This window comes from Callorhinus ursinus, unplaced genomic scaffold (assembly GCF_003265705.2).
Source record: "Callorhinus ursinus isolate GAN/ISIS: 27379988/994484 unplaced genomic scaffold, GSC_fseal_2.0 scaffold5, whole genome shotgun sequence".
Classification (NCBI taxonomy): Eukaryota; Metazoa; Chordata; class Mammalia; order Carnivora; family Otariidae; genus Callorhinus; species Callorhinus ursinus.
In genome coordinates, this window is record NW_027397067.1 from 57,408,297 (window position 1) to 57,431,984 (window position 23,688).

The following is a 23,688-nucleotide window of genomic DNA, read 5'->3' on the forward strand; positions in this document are numbered from 1 at the left end:
ACCATCCATATGTAAAGTAGTATACAAGGAAAATGTAAAATACTAAAGATTATATATAAATGAGAAAGGATATGGCTAAACAATCCAAAGAAGCTATACCTCAATTCCACTCTACTTCCCTTTCCCTCTCTCTCTCTCTCCCCCACTCTGAAAATCACAGAAACAAATCAAAATAAACAAAACAAAAACATTTAGAATAGAGTTTCTTAAAACAGGGTATAATATTATTCCTATTTCTATGGATTATCTCTATTTCACAAATTCCCATACTTATAATAAGTATGTACATAGATAAATGTACAATCTGCAAAACTTGTTAAATATGATTTATGTTTTAGGCTATTAAAATTTTCACAAATCCCCTAATTTTCTCACTTCTCTACTTAAAGTATTTAAGCGGACATTTTAGCAACTGAACTACTCACATCTTTTGCCAGGTTAATATTAGTAATAATAATGTACAATATTTATTGAGGGCTAGTTACTATGTACTGCATATTATTCCAAGCATACTCATTTAATTACAGAAAATAATACCTGTGTATTATGAAATGCAATGAAGTAGAGATTTTAATTATGGTGGATTGCTGTTCAATACGTAGATTTGTAAATACTGCTATTTTATTGGTTGGAAAACCAGCACAGTGTTTATTCCAACCATTCTAAGGGAAGGAGTCATTATAATTTACAGTTACATAATCCAGTGGGTAGTAAACATTTGTTAAACTCAGTGTCTGATAGTTTAAGACAAGGTTTATAATCTCTCAGAAAGCTTAAAATGACTAATGCATATCCATAGTATCCAATGCAATCACTTTAGTACATGTTCAATGTTGTATTTCTTATGTTAGAGGTGTTACTTTGTTTCCCCTTTATTTATGCCACTGTCAGGCATATGACTTCTCAAAAAAATGCCTGATGAATATTTTCCACATCATTTACCTTTTTATTTTCCTGTATTAGTCTCAGTAATTTTTCTTCCTCTCAGTTTATTTTATAAACAGTCAGGTTTTAGATTACCTCAAGTCTGGTGTATTGTATTACATTGAAGACTTTATAACTTTACTTGGAAAAAATCATTTAGAGATATAATTATCTTTTTCACTATGTTTTTAATTTTGATATTAATTGTGAATCAATATCTATGAAACTCACAAACTCCAAGATCTCACATTACTTTTGCTTAGGACATCAGGGAAGGATTGAAAGATTTATCATTCTTGACAAACAAACAAACAAACAAACAGCCAAGCAAAAGAAAGGCTGAAAACCATGTTTTATTAATTTCACAGCAAAAAATGCATACATACTCAGGAAGAATTTTGAAGTAAATGTAATGAAGGAACTGTTTATAGAGTTGTGAGACAGGAACCAAAATGGAATGCTGTGGTAGCAAGGATAATAGGGTTCCATATTACCTGTAGTCCAAATGGGAATTGATTTCCACCCTGTGAAAAATGGGAATGCCTATGCACAGTGAGACCTGGTTCTGGGGATTATTCCGGGGAATAAAGTCAGTCCCTTCTATGGCTAAACTCTCAAGGAAGCCAGTGAGCAAGGGAAGGCAGAGCAAGGGAGTTGAATTTGGATTGTGGGTAAAGAGAAGGGACAGAGAATAACAGCACACTTGTCAATGTGCTCATCGTTTATTTAAAGATACCAAAGATACAAGACTGTCTACTCACAAGACAAGAAAATTATAGCCTTAATATATATAATAGAATATTTAAAGTCAAACAGTCATAAAGGCAATATAAAAATCATCACAGAAGGATAGACAGTGTCGAGAGTAAAGTCTTTTCCTAAGCTAAGAAGCCATTCAACAAATAGTTGACAAGAGGCTTCTATACACCAAGCATTCTTGCTAGGGTTGCATGAGTGAACGCAGTGCCAGACTTTTCTTTGTAGTAGAAGAACATTATGTAATAGGTTTTAGTAAGATGCTCAGCAGAAATGGTAAATCTGTGTATAATGAAGTAGAGGAGAGTAAAAGAACTGGGTCATCAAGCGGTGCATGGTCTAGGAAACTTTCTCACCTAAGGGACATATTTTAACAAGGTGAGTATGAACTCTCTGGTAGCTCTGGGAAGTGTCCATTATGGTCCGTGGAAAAGCTGGGGTCCCACAGAAGAAAAGGAGCTCTTGACTGGAAGCCCTTGCAAAAATCACAAATCTGGAGAGCCATTAATATAAAACATGCAGTTGAACCACCTCACACCTGTCAGAATGGCTAAAATTAACAACACAGGAAACAACAGATGTTGATGAGGATGTGGAGAAAGGGGAACCTTCTTACACTTTTGGTGGGAATGCAAACTGGTGCAGCCACTCTGGAGAACAGCATGGAGGCTCCTCAAAAAAATGGAACTACCCTATGACCCAGCAATTGCACTACTAGGTATTTACCCAAAAGTTACAAAAATACTGATTTGAAGGGGCACATGCACTGTGATGTTTATAGCAGCATTATCAACAATAGCAAAATTATGGAAAGAGCCCAAACATCCATTGACTGATGAATGGATAAAGAAGATGTGATACACACACACACACACACACACACACACACACACACTGAAATATTACTCAGCCTTCAAAAAGAAAGAAATCTTGCCATTTGCAATGACATGGATAGAGCTAGAATGTATTATGCTGAGCAAAATAAGTCAGTCAGAGAAAGACAGATACCATAAGATTTCACCCATATGTGGAATTTAAGAAACAAGACAGATGAACATAGGGGAAAGAAAAAAAAATAGAGAAGGAGACAGACCATAAGAGAGTCTCAACTATAGAGAACAAACTGAGGGTAACCAGAGGGGAGGTGGGCTGGGGGATGGGCTAAAAGGGTGATGGGTATTAAAGAGGGTACTTGTGATCAGCACTGGGTGTTGTATGTAAGTTACGAATCAGTAAATTCTACACCTGAAACTAATATTACACTCTATGTTAACTAACTGGAATTTAAATAAAAAGTTGAAACATTAAACAAAGAAAACCACACACATTTGTCTCTGGCTTTCCCTCCTAAAATAAAACTCTATACTGACAGAATTTGTAATGGTTAGAGTCAGAAAATGACTGCCTTTTATTTTTGGATATTTCCTTTTTTTTTCATGCCATTTTATCTTATACAATTTTAAAGCTAATAACTATTAACATGACAAACTGGGAATGGGTTCTCCCCTTCTATGTCATACTTCAGCTCAGATACGGTTTTGCTCTCAGAGACTTCTCCAAATATATTTTAAAAATAGAATGTATTTTGAAAATAATTTTATATAGTATAGTGTTCTATGAAGTCCTTTGAATTAGAAATGTTCACTAAATTAATATCATGGTAGAAATATTTCATTGTATATTTCTATGAATACCTTTGAATAATGTTCATCGAATAAACACAATAGTAAAACAAATTTAAGCATATTGTATCTACATTTCCCTTATATCGGTTTGAGTTAAAAATAACATATGGGTTTATAAATATGAATATATTTATATTTAGAATCTTTTAAATATTCGTATTTATAACTTATTTTATATGACCAAATTTCAGATAAATAATATTCAATAAGAATAACTTCAATTAAATAGACTTATTTTTACAAAAAAGTTAAATTGTTATATACAATTAGCTTATGAGTTCATGTGAGAGATACATTCACAAAAACAATTTAAACATACTTTTGCACATGTACATGCACAGAGTCAAGAATTTATCTATATAAAGCATTAATTATGGATTTATCCCCTCTAGGACACTGATCATATTAACTATATTTCTCGTGGTGTCCACACACCTTTATTTGGGTTTTGTCTTTTAGATAGAGGAGAAAGAAGAAAAGGACATTGGTCTGTGTGTGTGGATTGAGACAGTAACAAGTACTTTGAAACTGAAGAAAAAGAGGTGAAGAAAATCATATTATGCTGATTAAAATAAACAATGGGAGATTGCAGAATTGACCAGATAGTTGGCAACAAAAAATTAAGCAGGTAAAAATACATGCCCATACTCCAAAATGAACAGTATCAAATAAAATACTGTAATACTTCCCCTCTAATTTACTCAACAATTATATTTTTATTCAACATTCCCCTATGAATATTAATTGATCATTCTATAAGTATGGGTACCCTCCAAGGTGGTGGGGATAGATATCAAAAAAAAAAAAAAAAAGGAAAAAGGAACTAAAGATACAATCCTCAAGGAGCTTCTATTCTGATTGGAAGAGAAATATAATAAACATGAATGAATAAATATACAGCATGCCAGGTAGTGATAAGTGTGACTAGTAAAACTAAGTAGTGTGAGCAAGATAGAGAGTGATAGAGTTAGACAGATCTCTGATAATGTCCCCCTTTGCTGAGTTTTGAAGGAAATAAAGGCATGAGCCATGTAGTTATATAACATATGGCATATACATAGAACCTCGAACAGGGCTCTATGGCTGGGGTGAAGTGACTGAGAAAGGCAAAGGTTATAGATGGTATTTGAGTGTTAGTAGTCAGCCAGGTTGTATACAATCTTGTAGAGTTATTGTACAGTCTTGAAATGTCATTCCCCTTTAAATGTGAAGCCACCAGAATGTAAAAACAGTAGAGGAGTGTCAGGTCTGATTTGCATTTTATAAAGACTGAACTGATGTGTTGAATAGAGTGGGGTTGCTATAAGAGGAGGCTGCTTGAATTATTAAGTGATAGTTGCTGACAAAGTCTAGGAATAGAGTCATGGCAGCAGAGGTTGATAGGTTGTTTTCTGAGTTAAATTTGCTGAGAGTCAAAGGAGTTTGTGAGTAAGGAGTCAAATGTGACTTTAAAATTTTGGTTAACTGAGAAATGGAGTGCCTGTAACTGAGATGGAGAAGACTATCAGAAGTGGATATCTGGGAGGAAATAGTGGGAGCCCAGATTTGGACATGTGAAGCTTGCAGCACTTATCTGAAATCCAAGTAGATCTATCAAAGGCGCAGCTGGAAACAGGAGTCACTAGCATATACATATGGTAATTAAAGCCACATTTCTAGATAATTGTTACCAAGCAAATGTGTAAATAGAAGAAGATCAAGAATTCACTCTGTTTCTGGTTCTGCCCCTTAAGGTCAAATCCAGAGGCAGTATGGAGGGAGAGATGGAAGGAGAACTTGGCGAAAGTTTTCTCCAACAATGGAATATGTGGGTCATGCCTTGAATCCTTCTATGTAGTAACGGTGGGACAGCCAGGTTTGAGGGTGAGAGAATAAAAATAGGAAGGGAGATGCTAGAATTCTGTCTCACTTTTCATTCTCTCTTGCCTTGGGATGCCAGTGTGCTGCCCCTACACAGGGGCAATTCCTCAATTCCTCCTCTTCTTCTTCTTGCTAAGTGACACAGAACTGTCACTTAGAACTCTGGAGCAGGGCAGCTTTGTGAAAAAAAAGACCACTAGCCTTGGAATGTTTTGTCCAACCTCTGATCCAAATCTACATGGGTGGTAGAGTTTGGTTTAAACTCACACAGTCCAACTTTGAAGCACATTATTGTTATCAATTGGCATAAATAATTTTTATATTAATGATACTGAATGTTTTATTCCATCACTTTGTTTTTTGCTTTCAATGTCATTTTTTTCTGAAGAAAATAATGCAGTTAAGTCTGTATTATCTCACTGTGATATTCTAAATTGCATTCATGCTTAGAAAGCTATTTCTATTCAGAAATTAAATGAAACTATGTGCGAAACTTGTACAATATATTTTTGCTTATATTTTATGCATTTAAATCTTTAATCTGTTTGAGATATATTTTGGTGCAAAGTGGGATGAGAGACCATTGAATTTTTTTTTCCCATACAGCTGCCAAGTTTCCCAGTACCACTTAAAAATAACTCCATTCTCCAATTTCTTACGGAGATGTTTGCTTTATCAAACTTTGTGTTCTAATAATACTACAATTTTTACTTTGTTTCATTGATCACATCTGTTTTCATGTGTACCTACAATATTATTTAATTATTACATCTCTTTATATTTCTGTGTTCATGGCTAGTAGAAAGAGCCAACCTCATTATTACATTTTCTGGGAAAAGTTATAGTTGTTTCCACCTGTACTTTTTCCAAATTATTGTCCAGTTTCTGAAAAATAATTGTTGAAGTTCTAATTAGAATTTAAGTTGTTCATTTGGAAAGAATTAACAGTCCAGGCCAAGGTTAAAAATCTGGTACAACAGAATCAAAAAATCAATTAGAACAAACAAAGTATCAACCCAAAGCAGTTATCTGTTTTCTTTGATATCTCTCAATGAAGTTGGGTAGTTTGCCTTACAGCTCCTTCACATTGCTTTTTAGGATACCCTTCTCCATTTCACATTTGAAGAGTCTGATATTGTGTCCTCACAATATCTTCAAACTGCTTGTTGCTTCTAATGAGTTTTATGTGTTTATCTTATATCTAGTTAGTTACTAATAATATCTTATTAATTCTAAGTGTTCTTAATTCCTCTACCTTTCCTGGATTTATGTGTCTCTTCCTTTTCAAAAAAAAAAAAACTGCTTCAATTTCACATTTTATTTCTTTAACCAGAACTTCTAGAACAGTGTGAAATATCATGTACACTTTTAAATAGAAATACAGGGATACAAGCAGAGCTGGAAACTTGTAATTAAATAGAAAATTAGATAGAAATGGAACTAAGACTGCTGAAGGAAATATTACAGATCACTCAGCCACTTGGACCTTAAACTTGCTGCTCCTAATCCAACCTCTACCTGGGTGAAGGAAGCCAACATCTACGCTGCTCTTCAAACCAGAAATTTGGGAATCACTCCAGAATCTTCATATCTATTTACTTCCAATTTATCATCAATTATTTATTTACTGTTTCTTCCTAAATATTTCCCTTCTAAATTATCAGGATTTAGACCAGATTCTCAACAAATATAATAAAAATTATTACAGTAGCTTCCAAACTCATTTCACTATCTCCAGACAAAATTCTCTTTACTTTATCATATGTTCTGTCAATGCAGTATTTTTGCTAAAAAGAAAATCTAACCTGTCACAGTTTGTTGCTTAAAATCTTTAGCTGTATTCAAACCAATACAGAATAGTTCACCCTTAAACATAAACATCCAGAGTTCTGCAAGACTGGAATCTTGTTTATCTCCTAAATCTCAGTTTCTTAATTTGTTCACCTCCTTACCTTGCTCTTGCTATAATAATTTTTTCTACTTTCGTGGAGACAAGTACTCTGTCATAGCTAAACCTTTGAACATGCTTTTTCCTCTTTCTGGAATGCCTTCTGTATCTCCTCTTTATTTTACAATCGCTTGCTTTTAGAGTTAGGTTAAGCATCATTGTAACAAGGAAGTAATTCCAGGTATCCCTCAGGCTGTGTTAACTGCTTCTCTTCAGAGCCCCCACAATACCCTCACACTTCTTTGGCTATAACATTTATCACAATGTACAAGAAACTTTAGACTAGAAAATTATTCTCTCTCTCTCTCTCCCCCTCCCTCTCTGTTTCTGTCTCTGCCTCCCTCCCATACTGTTTAGGACTTTGCCTAACAGAATTATTCTCAAAATTATTTTTGCTTTAATTATTCTTCTTCATAATTTAGATGACAAAACATGAACTAAAACAAGAACAGGAAGATGCTGAAAGTATGAACCACAATAAAATGAGAGTATAATCAAGTACAACTACATTGACTTAGTCATTTTGTCTCCAATACTTTAGAAGTGAAAAGAAAATAACTATCTTAGGTTTAAATTTGTATAAAAATGAAGACCTGTTTGAGGATAAAGCCATGATATAAAACTAGGCAAAAAATATTGTACAACCACAGAGATAGGAAATCCCAAGGAAGAAACCCAGCATATTCAGTTATGGATCATGAGATTTTAAAAAGCCATCAATAACTCTAATATAAAAGGTGTATAATTGGAAATATTAATATCCGAGACTGATATTTGAAGATATTCAGATATTTTGACTTTGAAGGATAACTGTAAGGTTCATAAGCCCAACAGAGAGCAGAAAGTCATATTGAGACTAAGAACAACAAAGTTCATTTTCCTTTTCTTTTTCAGTTTTGATTTTCAATAGGAATTTAAATTCCCTTTATTTCTGTCTTTAATGTTTAGAACAGTACCTGATACACAGTAGACACTTGATAAATTCTGTTGAATGAATCCAGAATGATTGTTAAACTTCTTTTTTCTATTTTGACTCAATTACTATTGAAAGACGATGCAGATATAATTGTGCAATATGCTGTTAAGTTTTCAGTACTAGTAATTAAAATACCAAAGTTGTAAAGTGATTTCCTTCTTACAAAATTTAGTGAATTCTTGTATGCTTTCTTGAGTAACAAAGGAAATGGAGGAGTTAGCACTAGTGCTTTGGAACTGGCATATAATGGTGAACACATGAACACAAATGTGTCCCACATATGTGACAGAAGCTCAAAAACCACTCATTTGCACCATTGCATCATTGTTATTTTAACTCATTTCCCTGTCTCTGTTTTTCTCCCAAAAGAGCCCTAGTATTTTATTCTACTGTATTTTTGTTTATGCTACTTTCTATTCTTTCTGAAATGCTGTCCCTGCCCAAGCAGCTTGGTGAACTGCTACTTATCCTTAAAGATTCAGCTCAAATGTCATTTCTCTGTGAAACTTATCTTTCTTCTTTATCACACAACGTTTTGTGCTGACTCTATAATATATGAGCAATTACCTGAAAATCACTTATGCATTTGTCTGCATGTCTTATTATTCATTGAGGTCAGAGAAAACAAAGTCTAGTACAAAGATAGTATAAGCACTTTCTAAATCTTTGATGAATAAAAAGTCTAAAAAAATCACTTACAATACTTAGATCAGCCACTTTCTGATGCTTGTTTGAATGTCTGCTGCAACATACTTAATGCAATTATCTAAACTCATAGTTGAAATACCAATCAATCCCTAAAATTTGCATGGAACCAGAAAAGACCCTGAATAGTCAAAGAAAGTTGAAAAAGAAAACTAAAGCTGCTGGCAACACAATTCCAGACTTCAAGCTCTGTTACAAAGCTGTAATCAACAAGACAGTATGGTACTGGCACAAAAACAGACACATGCATCAATGGAAAAGAAGAGAGAACCCAGAGACGGACCTTCAACTCTATGGTCAACTAAATCTTCTACAAAGCAGGAAAGAATATCCAATGGAAAAAAGGACAGTCTCTTCAAAATATGGTGTTGGGAAAAATTGGACAGCCATGTGTAGAATGAAACTGGACCATTTTCTTACATCATACACAAAAATAGACTCAAGATGGTTGGAAGACCTAAATGTGAGACAGGAATCCATCAAAATCCTAGAATATAACAACCTCTTTGACCTCAAGTGCAGCAACTTCTGTCTAGACTCATATCCAAAGGCAAGGGAAACAAAGGCAAAAATGAGCTTGTGGGCCTTCATCAAAATAAAAAGCTTTTCACAGCAAAGGAAACAGACAAAACCAAAAGACAACTGACAGAATGGGAGAAGACATTTGCAAACAATGTATCAGATAAAGGGATAGTATCCAAGATCTTTCAAGAATTTATCAAACTCAACACCCAAAGGGCAAATAATCCAGTCAAGAAATGGGCAGAAGACATGAACAGACATTTGTCCAAAGAAGACATCCAAATGGCCAACAGACACATGAAAAAAAATGCTCAATATCACTCAGCATCAGGAAAATACAAATCAAAACCACAATGAGATACCACCTCATACCAGTCAGAATGGCTAAAATTAACAAGTCAGGAAATGACAAATGCTGGTGAGGATGTGGAGAAGGGGGAACCCTCCTATAACTGTTGGTGGGAAAGCAAACTGGTACAGCCACTCTGGAAAAGATTATGAAGGTTCCTCAAAAAATAGAACTACCCTATGACCCAGCAATTGCACTACTAAGTATTTACCCCAAAGACAGAGATGTAGTGAAATGAAGGGCATCTGTACCCCAATGTTTATAGCAGCAATGTCCACAATAGCCAAACTATGGAAAGAGCAGAGATGTCCATCGACAGATGAATGGATAAAGAAGATGTGGTATACACACACACACACACACACACACACGTGTGCACATGCACACACACACACACACACACACACACACTGGAATAATACTCCGCCATCAAAAAAAAAAAAAATGAAAATGTCATTTGCAACGAAATGGATGGAAGTAGAGGATATTATGCTAAGCAAAATAAGTCAATCAGAGAAAGACAATTATCATATGATTTCACTCATATGTGGAATTTAAGAAACAAAACAGAGGAGCATAGAGGAAAGGAGGGAAAAGTAAAACAAGACAGAATCAAAGAGGGAGACAAACCAAAAGAGATTCTTAACCATAGGACACAGGCAGAGGGTTGCTGGAGGGGATGTGGGTGGTGGGGATAAGGAAACTGGGTGATGGGCATTAAGGAGGACACATGATGTAATGAAAACTGGGTGTTCTGTCAAAATGATGAATCACTGAATTTTACCTCTGAAACTAATAATACACTATATGTTAATTAATTGAATGTAAATAAAATTGAATTTTATTTTTAAAAAACCAAACACCAGTTAATCCTACTTGACACAGCTCCTCCCATGGTTGTACAGTTTTGAATAACTGTGTTCATTTCAACAGAAATGTTTCAATTATCTTTTTTGTCCTAACATAACCTTTGGACCACTGAAGTAAGTTCAACTCTTCTACTAACTGAATAGCTTTAAATACATCAAAGCATTGCATATATGCAACTGAAGTCTAATTCTATTCTAATCTGCAATTTCTAAATTAAGATCATTGACCACATTCTGCAAATTCAAACAAAAACATAAAGCAAATTTAACAGGTAAAGAAGGCAGTTACAAATCTATCAGTTTGAATAATTTACATACTGTGAAATGAAATGAATATTCCTCTAGCATCTCAACTAGACACTGGGAATTTGGAGTATGGTTCACAGAACACATACCTCTGCTAATATGGAAAAATAAAACTATTTCCATGTTCCTCCATATGCTAAAACTCATTTAAATTACACATCACCCATAGGCAACACTGACCACATCACGTCATTTAGCTTTCAGCTTAAAAAAAAAAAAAAACAGCGGCTTTTGATGAAAAAGAAAAGTGAAAACACTAAGTCTAAAATTTTTACTACAAGTGTTGAAAACATTATCTTTGGAAGACAAGTTAATTTTTTTATGGCTTTTTCCTCATTTTACACCAAAATATCTGGAAAATTTACAAATGATAACTCTTGCTTTTGCCTGCTTTTCAATGATTGAATGGATTTAACCTTCAATGTTTTTTCTTTAATTTTTTATTGTTATGTTAATTACCATACAATACATCATTAGTTTTTGATGTAGTATTCCATGATTCATTGTTTGTTTATAACACCAGTGCTCCATGCAGAGTGTGCTCTTTTTAATACCCATCACCAGGCTAACCCATCCTCCTCCCTTCTAGAACTTTCAGATTGTTTTTCAGAGTCCATAGTGTCTCATGGTTCATTTCCCCTCCAATCTGCTCCCATTCATTTTTCCCCTCCTACAATCTTCTTTTTTTTTTCTTAACATATATTGCATTATTTGTTACAGAGGTACAGATCTGTGATTCAACAGTCTTCCACAATTCACAGCGCTCACCATAGCACATACCCTCTCCAATGTCTGTCACCCAGCCACTCCATCCCTCTCACTCCCACCACTCCAGGAACCCTCAGTTTGTTTCCTGAGATTAAGAATTCCTCATATCAGTGAGGTCATATGATACATGTCTTTCTCTAATTGACTTATTTCCCTCAGCATAACACCATCCAGTTCCATCCACATCATTGCAAATGGCAAGATTTCATTCTTCTTGATGGCTGCATAATATTCCATTGTGTATATATACCACATCTTCTTTATCCATTCATCTGTCGATGGACATCCTGGCTCTCTCCACAGTTTGACTATTGTGGACAATGCTGCTATAAACATCGGGGCACACGTACCCCTTCGGATCCCTACATTTGTATCTTTGGGGTAAATACCCAGTAGTGCAATTGCTGGATCCTATGGTAGCTCTATTTTCAGCTGTTTGAGGAACCTCCATACTGTTTGCCAGAGTGGTTGCACCAGCTTGCATTTCCACCAACAGTGTAGGAGGGTTCCCCTTTCTCCACATCCCTGCCAACCTCTGTCATTTACTGACTTGTTAATTTTAGCCATTCTGACTGGTGTGAGGTGGTATCTCATTGAGGTTTTGATTTGGATTTCCCTGATGCCGAGCGATGTTGAGCACTTTTTCATGTGTCTGTTGGCCATTTGGATGTCTTCTTTGGAAAAATGTCTGTTCATGTCTTCTGCCCATTTCTTGATTGGATCATTTGTTCTTTGCGTGTTGAGTTTAAAGAGTTCTTTATAAATTTTGGATAATAGCCCTTTATCTGATATGTCATTTGCAAATATCTTCTCCCATTCTGTTGGCTGTCTTTTGGTTTTGTGGACTGTTTCTTTTGCTGTGCAAAAGCTTTTCATCTTGATGAAATCCCAATAGTTCATTTTTGCCCTTGCTTCCCTTGACTTTGGTGAAGTTTCTAGGGAGAAGTTGCTGTGGCTGAGGTCGAAGAGGTTGCTGCCTGTGTTCTCCTTTAGGATTTTGATGGACCCTGTCCCACATTTAGGTCTTTCAACGATTTTGAGTCTATTTTTGTGTGTGGTGTAAGGAAATGGTCCAGTTTCATTCTTTTCCATGTGGCTGTCCAATTTTCCCAACACCATTTGTGGAAGAGACTGTCTTTTTTCCATTGGACATTCTTTTCTGCTTTGTCAAAGATTAGTTGGCCATAGAGTTGAGGGTCCATTTCTGGGCTCTCTATTCTGTTCCACTGAAGTATGTGTCGGTTTTTGTGCCGGTACCATACTGTCTTGATGATGACAGCTTTGTAGACTTGGAAGTCCGGAACTGTGATGCTGCCAGCTTTGCTTTTCTTTTTCAACATTTTCTGGCTATTCAGGGTCTTTTCTGGTTCCATACAAATTTTACGATTATTTGTTCCAGTTCTTTGGAAAAAATGGATGGTATTTTCATGGGAATTGCTTTGAATGTGTAGATTGCTCTAGGTTGCATTGACATCTTCACAATATTTGTTCTTCCAGTCCATGAGCATGGAACGTTTTTCCATTTCTTTGTGTCTTCCTCAATTTCTTTCATGAGTATTTTATAGTTTTCTGAGTACAGATCCCTTGCCTCTTTGGTTAGATTCATTCCTAGGTATCTTATGGTTTTGGGTGCAATTGTAAAAGGGATCGACTCCTTAATTTCTCTTTCTTCTGTCTTTTGGTGTATAGGAATGCCACTGATATCTGTGCATTGATTTTATATCCTGCCATTTTACTGAATTCCTGTATGAGTTTTAGCAGTTTTGGGGTGGAGTCTTTTGGGTTTTCCACATAAAGTATGATATCATCTGCAAAGAGTGAGAGTTTGAGTTCTTCCTTGCCGATATGGATGACTTTTATTTTTTGTTGTTGTTGTCTGATTGCTGTGGCTAGGACTTCTAAAACTATGTTGAATAGCAGTGATATTAGTGGACATACCTGCCATGTTCCTGACCTTAGGGGGAAAGCTCTCAGTTTTTCCCCATTGAGAATGATATTTGCTGTGGGCTTTTCATAGATGGCTTTTATGATATTGAGGTATGTACCCTCTCTCCCTATACTCCAAAGAGTTTTGAGCAACAAAGGATGCTGTACTTTGTCAAATGCTTTTTCTGCATCTATTAAGAGGATCATATGATTCTTGTTCTTTCTTTTGTTGATGTATTGTATCATTTTGATTGATTTGCGGATGTTGAACCAAACTTGCAGCCCAGGGATAAATCCCACTTGGTCATGGTGAATAATCCTTTTAATATACTGTTGGATCCTATTGGCTAGTATTTTGGTGAGAATTTTTGCATCCATGTTCATCAAGGATATTGGTCTGTAATTCTCCTTTTTGATGGGGTCTTTGGTTTTGGGATCAAGGTAATGGTGGCCTCATAAAACGAGTTTGGAAGTTTTCCTTCCACTTCTATTTTTTGGAACAGTTTCAGAAGAATAGGTATTAATTCTTCTTTAAATGTCTGATAGAATTCCCCTGGGAAGCAATCCGGCCCTGTGCTTTTGTTTGTTGGGAGATTTTTGATGACTGCTTCAATTTCCTTAGTGGTTATAGGTCTGTTCAGGTTTTCTATTTCTTCCTGGTTCGGTTTTGGTAGTTGATACATCTCTAGGAATGCACCCATTTCTTCCAGGTTATCTAATTTGCTGGCATAGAGTTGCTCATAATATGTTCTTATAATTGTTTGTATTTCTTTTGTGTTGGTTGTGATCTCTCCTCTTTCATTCATGATTTTGTTGATTTGGGTCATTTCTCTTTTCTCTTTGATAAGTCTGGCCAGGGCTTTATCAATCTTGTTAATTCTTTCAAAGAACCAGCTCCTAGTTTTGTTGATATATTCTACTGTTCTTTTGGTTTCTATTTCATTGATTTCTGGTCTGATCTTTATTATTTCTCGTCTCCTGCTGGGCTTAGGCTTTATTTGCTGTTCTTTCTCCAGCTCCTTTAGGTGTAGGGTTGGTCGTATATTTGAGACCTTTCTTGTTTCTTGAGAAAGGCTTGTATTGCTATATACTTTCCTTTCAGGACTGCCTTTGCTGCATCCCAAAGATTTTGAATAGTCATATTTTCATTTTCATTGGTTTCCATGAATTTTTGTAATTCTTCTTTAATTTCCTGGTTGACTTATTCATTCTTTAGTAGGATGCTCTTTAGCCTCCATATATTTGAGTTCTTTCCGACTTTCCTCTTGTGATTGAGTTCTAGTTTCAAAGCATTGTGGTCTGAAAATATGCAGGGAATGATCCCAATCTTTTGGTACCGGTTGAGACCTGATTTGTGACCTAGGATGTGATCTATTCTGGAGAATGTTCCATGGGCACTAGAGAAGAATGTGTATTCCGTTGCTTTGGGATGGAATGTTCTGAATATGTCTGTGAAGTCCATTTGGTCCAGTGTGTCATTTAAAGACTTTATTTCCTTGTTGATCTTTTGCTTAGATGATCTGTTGATTTCAGAGAGGGAGGTGTTAAAGTTCCCCACTATTACTGTATTGTTGTCCATGTTTTTCTTTGCTTTTGTTATTAATTGCCTCAGATAATTGGTTGCTTCCATGTTAGGGCCACAGATATTTACAATTGTTAGATCTTCTTGTTGGATAGACCATTTAATTAGGATGTAGTGTCCTTCCTCATCTCTTATTACAGTCTTTGGTTTAAAATCTAACTTGTCTGATATAAGGATTGCCTCCTCAGCTTTCTTTTGGTGTCCATTAGCATGGTAAATGGTTTTCCACCACCTCACTTTCAATCTGGGTGTGTTTTTGGGTCTAAAATGAGTCTCTTGCAGACATAATATCGATGGGCCTTGTTTTTTAATCCAATCTGATAGCCTGTGTCTTTTGATTGGGGCATTTAGCCCATTTACATTCAGGGTAACTATTGAAAGATATGAATTTAGTGCCATTGTATTGCCTGTAAGGTGACTGTGACTGTATATTGTCTGTGTTCCTTTCTGGTCTATGCTGCTTTTAGGCTCTCTTTTTGCTTAGAGGACCCCTTTCAATATTTCTTGGAGGGCTGGTTTCGTGTTTGCAAATTCCTTTAGTTTTTATTTATCCTGGAAGCTTTTTATATCTCCTTCTATTTTCAATGACAGCCTAGCTGGATATAGTATTCTTGGCTGCATATTTTTCTTGTTTAGTGCTCTGAATATATCATGCCAGTCCTTTCTGGCCTGCCAGTTTTCTGTGGATAGGTCTGTTGCCAATCTAATGTTTCTACCATTGTAGGTCACAGATCTCTTCTCCCAAGCTGCTTTCAAGATTTTCTCTTTGTCTCTGAGACTCGTAAGTTTTACTCTTAGATGTCGGGGTGTTGACCTATTTTTAATGATTTTGAGAGGGGTTCACTGTGCCTTCTGGATTTTGATGCCTGTTTCCTTCCCCACATTAAGGAAGTTCTCTGCTATAATTTGCTCCAATATACCTTCTGCCCCTCTCTCTCTTTCTTCTTCTTCTGGGATCCCAATTATTCTAATGTTGTTTCATCTTATCGTATTGCTTATCTCTCGAATTCTGCCCTCATGATCCTGTAGTTTTTTCTCTCGTTTCCTCAGCTTTTTATTTTCCATCATTTGGTCTTCTATATCACTGATTCTCTCTTCTGACTCATTTATCCTAGCAGTTAGTGCCTCCATTTTTTATTGCACCTATTTAATAGCCTTTTTGTATTTCGACTTGGTTAGATTTTAGTTCTTTTATTTCTCCGGAAAGGGTTTCTCTAATAACTTCCATGCTTTTTTCAAGCCCAACTAGTATCTTTAAAATCATGATTCTGAACTCTAGGTCTGACATCGTACTAATGTCCATATTGAGTAGGTCCCTGGCAGTCAGTATTGCCTCTTATTCTTTTTGTTGAGGTGATTTTTCTGTCTTGTCATTTTGTCCAGAGGAGAATAGATGAATGAGAGAACAAACTGCTAACAGGGTAACAACATCCCCACAAAAATATACTCTAAACAAATCAGAAAAGCCCTGAAACCAGGACAAAAGAAAGGGAAAGAAAGAAAAAAGAAAAAGAAAAAAAGGAAAAGAAAAAGATAAAAACAAACAAAAGGAAAAAAAAAAACAGAATATGATCAAATATGATCAGGCTGGTGCATAGATCAGTGCCACACACTAGATTTTGGCTGTATTTTGGTCTGTTAGAAGAAAGTGCCTCCCAAAATTTTAAAGAAAGAAAAACTTATATGTGTACAAAAATAAGGGTTGATACAATGAAGGGATGGAATATGACTGTAAAGATGAAAATTATAAAAAACCTTTATAAAAGGTAATGATAAGAAGTTGTTTAAAAAAAGAAAGAAGAGGATTTAAAAAGAAAATAAAAGGGGGGGGGGGAGAGAATGTGATCAGGCAGGAGACCAGAACAAAGCCATACACTAGAGATTTAGGGTATATTTTGATCTATTAGAAGAAACTGTATCTCCAAATTTTAAAGAGAGAACAACTTTTTGTTTTTTTAAAGATTTATTTATTTGAGAGCGAGAATGAGATAGAGAGAGGATGAGAGGGGGGAGGGTCATAGGGAGAGCAGGGAGCCTGACGCAGGACTCAATCCCAGGACTCCAGGATCATGACCTGAGCCGAAGGCAGTCGCCTAACCAACTGAGCCATCCAGGCGCCCTAAAGAAAGAACAACATATATATATGCCAAAAATAAGAGTAACTATTTTGAAGGGATAGAATATGATTTTAAAAATGAAAAATAATTTTTTTAAAAAAAGGGGATTGATAAGATGTCGGTTGAAAAAGGGAAAAAGAAAAATTCAAAAACATAAAAACAGTATAAAAAATTAACTTTGAAAGACTAAAGAATCATGGTAAAAAACCATGAATTCTATGTGCAGTATTCCCCTAGTGCTGGAGTTCTGCCATTCTCATTGATTGGTAAACTTGGTCTTGGCTGGCTCTTCTTGCTGATCTTCTGGAGGAGGGGCCTGTTGCCATGGTTCCCAAATGTCTTTGCCGGAGGCAGAATTGCCCCGCCCTTGCCGGGTCTTGGCTAAGTAATCTGCTTGGGTTTGCTCTTAGCAGTTTTCGTTCTCTGAAAGCTTTCCCTACAGCTTTGGAGACGAGAGTGAAAATGGCAGTCTCCCTATATCCACCCTGGAGGAGCTGAGAACTCAGGACCCCACTCCTCAGTGAGCCCCAGAGCAAAGCAGTCAATCACTCCCATCTCCCCCGTCTCCGGCCACACTCTGTGCTCACCCAACCTCCGGCCACACTCCGTGCTCACCCAGCCTGTGACCAAGAGTTTCTATCTCTGGCAGACGACCCTGTGTGGAGTCTCCAAACCCAGCAGATCCCTGCGGTGCACTCCCGCGCCACTCCTCCCAGGGGAGGAAGGGGAGTCTCCCCGGATCTGCCGCTTGTTGGGTCCCTGCTGGAGGAGCAGTGGCCCAACTGTGCCATGGATCATGGTTTATGGCAACCCCGAGCTGATAGCCCGCGCCTCGGCTCCGTCTCTGCAGCCGGCTTCCCCGCTCCGATACCTGGGAGCTCTGCCGCACTCAGGCACCCCCGGTCTTTCTGTGACCCCGATGGTCCTGAGACCACACTGTCCTGTGAGGGTTCCACCCCCAGCTTAGCCACTGGAGCGATGTCCCTCAGCGGAGCCAACTTCTAAAAGTTTCAGTTTTGTGCTCCGCGGCTCTATCACTTGCCAGAAGCGGCTGACAGAGGCCCCCTCCCCCGCCATCTATCCTCCCAAATATCGCCTTGGATTCACTTCTCTGCACATCCTACCTTCCAGAAAGTGGCCGCTTTTCTGTTCAGAGAGTTGTTGCTATTATTTTCTTCGATCTCCTTTTGAGTTCGTAGGTGTTCAGAATGGTTTGATCCCCATCCAGCTGAATTCCTGAGACCAGATGAAATTCAGGTCTCCTACTCCTCCGCCGTCTTGCTCCACCCCCTAACCTTCAATGTTTTTTAAACAAACAGATCTTTTCTTGAAGTGATTCCAATAAAGAAATTACAGATCCCCAGAACACTTTAACTGTTGGCTCCATTATTTGAAAGCACTTCCATCAAATATCCCCAAAAGCTCGCCCAATTGCATCCTTGGTCTTTGCTCAGATATCACTGTGTCAGTCAGACTGACTCTTGACTACTATATTTTAAATTGTTACCCGTCCCACCCTAACCAGGCAGGTCTGGCACCTTTTACCTTGTTCTATTGTTTTCCCATTAGTACTTATCACCTTCAAAATACATATACACCTACAATATATATATTTAATTACTCATTTACTTATTATCTTTCTCCTTTTCACCTAAAATGTAAAGCTTCATGAAGCACAGATTTAATTACCTTTTTCCACTAATATATCCCCCAAATCTAAATGTTCTAGAATAGAGAATGTGATTATACTAAATATTTCAGAATAAACTAATCTTAATTTATTTTTGGTTGTGTTCATGGAAATCAAGAGCAAAAGTACCAAGTGGTTCTGATACCAAAATAACCCCATAGATGGTCAGTATATCCTTTGCTAAATTTTGTCAAATATCCCTGAATAACTGAGGTGGGTTTTTTTTTTTCCCTCTACTTTTGAATTTACCTTAATGAAAAGCCTAGAGTGTTGAACATTTAAATCCCACACTTGTATGTTTACCGAATTGCCTTACTTGGAAACAATGAAAAAAAAATACTTCTGGTGCTAAAATCAGGGTATCTTAGAACTTTAAAATAGATTACTTTTAGTTATTTCAGACATAAAGAATTTTTTAGATAATTGATCACTCCTAAGTACTTAAGTCTAAGTACATGAGTCTACTGTTACATAATAGTGGAACAAGTTATTACTAATTACTGCTTAGTGGTACACGTTCAAACAATAATCAGCATAAGTCTGGGCATGTGTCACATGTACCTTAGCAGGTATAACAAATGATGGGACTAAAACTGATGTAGCATATCCAGATAATTGTACAATGTTGTTTCAGAATACTACCATAACTTTCTTTGGAAACTAAGCCTGCATCTTAAGTTTTGTTTCTCTCAATAGGTAGATAGATGGATGATAGATAGATAGAGAGAGAGAGATTATTCACATTTATCTAGTGTGCCAAAGAGGAAAAAAAGACATTCTAAGGAAATGAAGCAACTCTGGAATAATGGTCAACTGGGGCTCATGCACCATAGTACAGTTTGCTATAACTGCAATTCTTAGTGTCAGAAAAATGGCATGAAATGAATACATAAAATTTTCTATAGATACTTCTTCTTCACAGTCCAAAAGAATTTATGTTTCTGTCAAAGTTACAGGCAAGTCTTAAAAAAGAATTATTTTACAACATTATGCAGTATTTTCTGAAAGAACACTCTGATTAAAAAGAAAAAAAGTGTTGGGCGCCTGGGTGGCTCAGATGGTTAAGCGTCTGCCTTCGGCTCAGGTTATGATCCCAGGGTCCTGGGATCAAGCCCCGCTCGATCGGGATCCCAGGGTTCCGGTATTGAACCCGCTTGGGTTCCCTGCTCAGTGGGGATCCTGCTTCTCCCTCTGCCTCTCTCTCTCTCTCTCTCTCTCTCCCTCTGTTTCTTATGAATAAATAAATAAAATCTTTAAAAAAATATGTTAACATTTATGTATCCTGTTAAATTTTGTATAATATCTTAATACACATGTTCTCATTTATTCCCTATAATGATTTCACATGTCAGGTAGACTCAGTGGATCTACATTATCCTTGTGATACAAAATTAAGATGGCAGCAGAGAAATAAGAACCATAAAAATTTGGCAGGGTTCTTCTTCCTTGTCCTGTGTCAATTTTTACTTTTTATTTTCTGTCAGGAAACCAAAGTCATGTGAATGAATAATTAAACTCAGTTGATTTAATGCTTTTTAAGATCTACAAGTTTGAAGATTTTCTCTATTAAAACTGTTGAATTACCATTTAATGATTCAGAAGTCTCTGATAGAGGTCATGTGTATTGTGACTTTTGTCTATGTCTAAATTCTCCAAAATTATCATAGACAACAAGCAAAATACTTGAGAGCCTATATCCTTCACCCCTGATTACTGAGTTATAGTCTTGGATTTTCTCTATATTACTATAAGAAAGTGCTTGGGGCTTCTAATATGTAATGCAGTTGTGCTAATGAACCATCCACTGCTCTCTACACAATTCAGTTTTACATAATGTTGACAGCCCAAATGACAACAATGATTATTTTTTTTTAAGAACAGAAACATGTAAACACAACACACACCAAACAAAAAAGATCACTAAATATGAAGACCTCAGAAATAAAAGGGCAAGCTATATTCTATGGTACGCTTACATGTCATGTTTTTATGTTGTCATTTTCAATTGTACACAAGTTTTAAAAAAGCAAGATTTGATGCTAGCACATTTTTTAAAATGAGCTTAGGAAAGAATGAAAAAATTAAGGGGAGCAGTTAGAATATTTCTTTCCTGTATATAATCCACATCAATTGTGATTGAGGAGACTATTTTTAGTGTTTATATGAGTATATGTTATACCCTTGCTCATAAGACATAATAAGGTACAAGATTCACAAAGGGTCACACTATTTCACATTATAGAATGTTTCAGATAATTTCCAATGTTATATCATACCTCATCATCTTACAAAAAATTCTCCATTTCCAAACGATGTTCTCATGAAGGGATTTTTTTTAAAAGATTTTATTTATTTATTTGACAGAGAGAGAGAGAGAGAGAGGGAACACAAGCAGGGGGAGTGGGAGAGGGAGAAGCAGGCTTCCCGCGGAGCAGGGAGCCCGATGCGGGGCTTTATCCCAGGACCCTGGGATCATGACCTGAGCAGAAGGTAGACACCCAATGACTGAGCCACCCAGGTGCCCCAAGGGATTTGTTTTTTAACAGTAGATACAATCAGTTACCTCTGGAGGAAGTAAAAATAAGAATGTTTTATTAAGGAAATTACTCTCAATTTTAATGTAAATCCAAAAAATTCAAAATAGATATTTAAAGCGTAAGATTTCTAAAGTGAAGTAAGGCAAATTTATATATCTTGGAAGTCATATATCTGAGTAACAATGTATATATCTGGCTTGCATGACTTCATAGAATATATATTATATGTGATTGATGAAAGAAAAAGAAATAATAAAACAAGAAAATAAATCTTGATTCTGTAAACTTTTAAACATATTAAATTTAAGATGTGCAGAAATATTGTCCAAAACATATTTGTATTCTACACTGCACATTCAGTTACCTACAGAAATAAATTACGTATGGTTTGTGATCTGATTTATAAGCTTGCCAGCAGAGTTCAGAGGCAATGTATCAGAAACAAAAAGACTGCCATGTCTTAAATAAGAAAATGACATTAAAGAATTAGCCCACTCTTCCAGTGTTGTAAAAATCATACATATCAAAACCAAAATAAGTTCATATAAAGCTTTATAGAGTAGCACTGGAAATTAAAGAAAATAAACATCTTAAAAATGTGGTCGTACATATCTATACTATATATTTAAGCTTTCAAATTTGAAAGGGTATTCTTAGATTCATGACTTGTGCCTAGTAATGACGCTCTTGAAATGTTGTTGTCGAAGGGGCAGTTCAGTTTAAATAAATATGAAGTCACTTTAGATATACCGTTAGGAATGTGAACCAAACCAAACATCTTATAGACATCAAAATACTTTATGTAGAGATCTGTATTAACTATTCTTTCAACTATAGAATTTGCAATACAATTATATATTCTCACTTTTTTAGCAATTTAGAATTCTGCAAAAGAGTGAAGCTTCCACATCTAGCAGCAGTGATGTGCTATTCAGTGGGAAAAAGGAAAAGAGAAAGAAGGAGTCATAAACTGAGATTATTTTCTGATTGTTATCTTCCAATTCAACAATTTAGTCAAGATTCAACATTAGAAGTGAAAAATATTCTAATAATTGTGCCACAATGTACTCAAAATGTAATTTCTTTGAAGCTGATGCTTTTTTAAGTGAATACTGTACTTCTACCTTATATTGAAAAATATGTTGTTGGTAATGTTGGTTACATCAGCCTGGAAGGCTATTCTAAGGGTCATTTTATTCCACCTGTGGCTTCCAGTGAGAAAAGTATATACTCTGGATAAACAAACTATTGCCCATTCTATCCCTAATTTCTAATGAAGCAATTTTGTAAATAAACTTGATTTCTTCTACAGCAACACCTAGGGTCTCTGTCAAAGCATATAAACAAGTCAAATTTCTACATTATGTCAAAATAAAGTTTTTCTATAGAGAAATTATATTGTGTTTTCATGTTAAAGAAGTGAACTAAATTTGTTTATTGGCTATCTATTATGTGTATGGCATACAATGCAAATATATATTTGAAGAATTTTAAGGCCTCATACATTAAGATCAACAAAAATGCTCCATTTGTGAGAACTCACTACCAACCACTTTGACTATTGAACTATATTATAACTTCCTGAAGGTCAGGTCTTCATTTGAAATTCTTCACGGTGCTTATAGCACAAGCATATAACAGGTGCTCAGTATATGCATGCTGAATTGCATTAAATGTCAACACCTAACCTTCAAGAAAAAGCCATCATTTTTTCCCATCAAGGGAAAGAGCAAATGTGACAAGATGATATGTCAATAACAAATTGTGAAAAAGAGGAGATTGTGTAAAAGGACTTTACACTTATCTCTACTTATCACATAATGAATTTGGAGATCTGTTTCTGATCTTGGATAATGTGTCAAAATTTACCTCACAAGTCATCATCTCCTATCAATAGGGCTTGGATATTATGACTTTGAAAATGTAAATATTTCTGCACTGTCATGATTACAGAAAAAAAAAAAAAGGTTTTGGGGACGTTTACCTGAATCTTCTTAGAACAGATTAACCAAAAATATTTCAGGAATCTTACTGGAAGTACCATTATATAATGAGGATTTTTGCTATTACAAAATTATTTTATTTAAATTAAATTACTTATATTGTTATTAAGAGATCCTACAGTTATCACGGTGTGTTTTCTTCCAGCAAGGGCCCCATTTCTTTGC

General features: G+C 35.9%; 1 protein-coding gene and 1 long non-coding RNA gene across 7 annotated transcripts in view; one reads left to right on the forward strand and one right to left on the reverse strand.

Moving 5' to 3' along the window:
* The window catches only part of CSMD3 (CUB and Sushi multiple domains 3), a 1,170,304-nt gene that overhangs the window by 775,572 nt on the left and 371,044 nt on the right, over nt 1-23,688 (reverse strand). The gene's annotated exons all lie outside the window — the stretch shown is intronic.
* Nucleotides 1-23,688, forward strand: part of LOC141372839 (uncharacterized) — a 61,693-nt gene that overhangs the window by 30,062 nt on the left and 7,943 nt on the right. For both annotated transcript variants that reach the window (XR_012378301.1, XR_012378302.1), the window contains one exon: nt 3,825-3,993. This is a non-coding gene — a long non-coding RNA (uncharacterized lncRNA). The remainder of the gene's footprint in view (nt 1-3,824; nt 3,994-23,688) is intronic.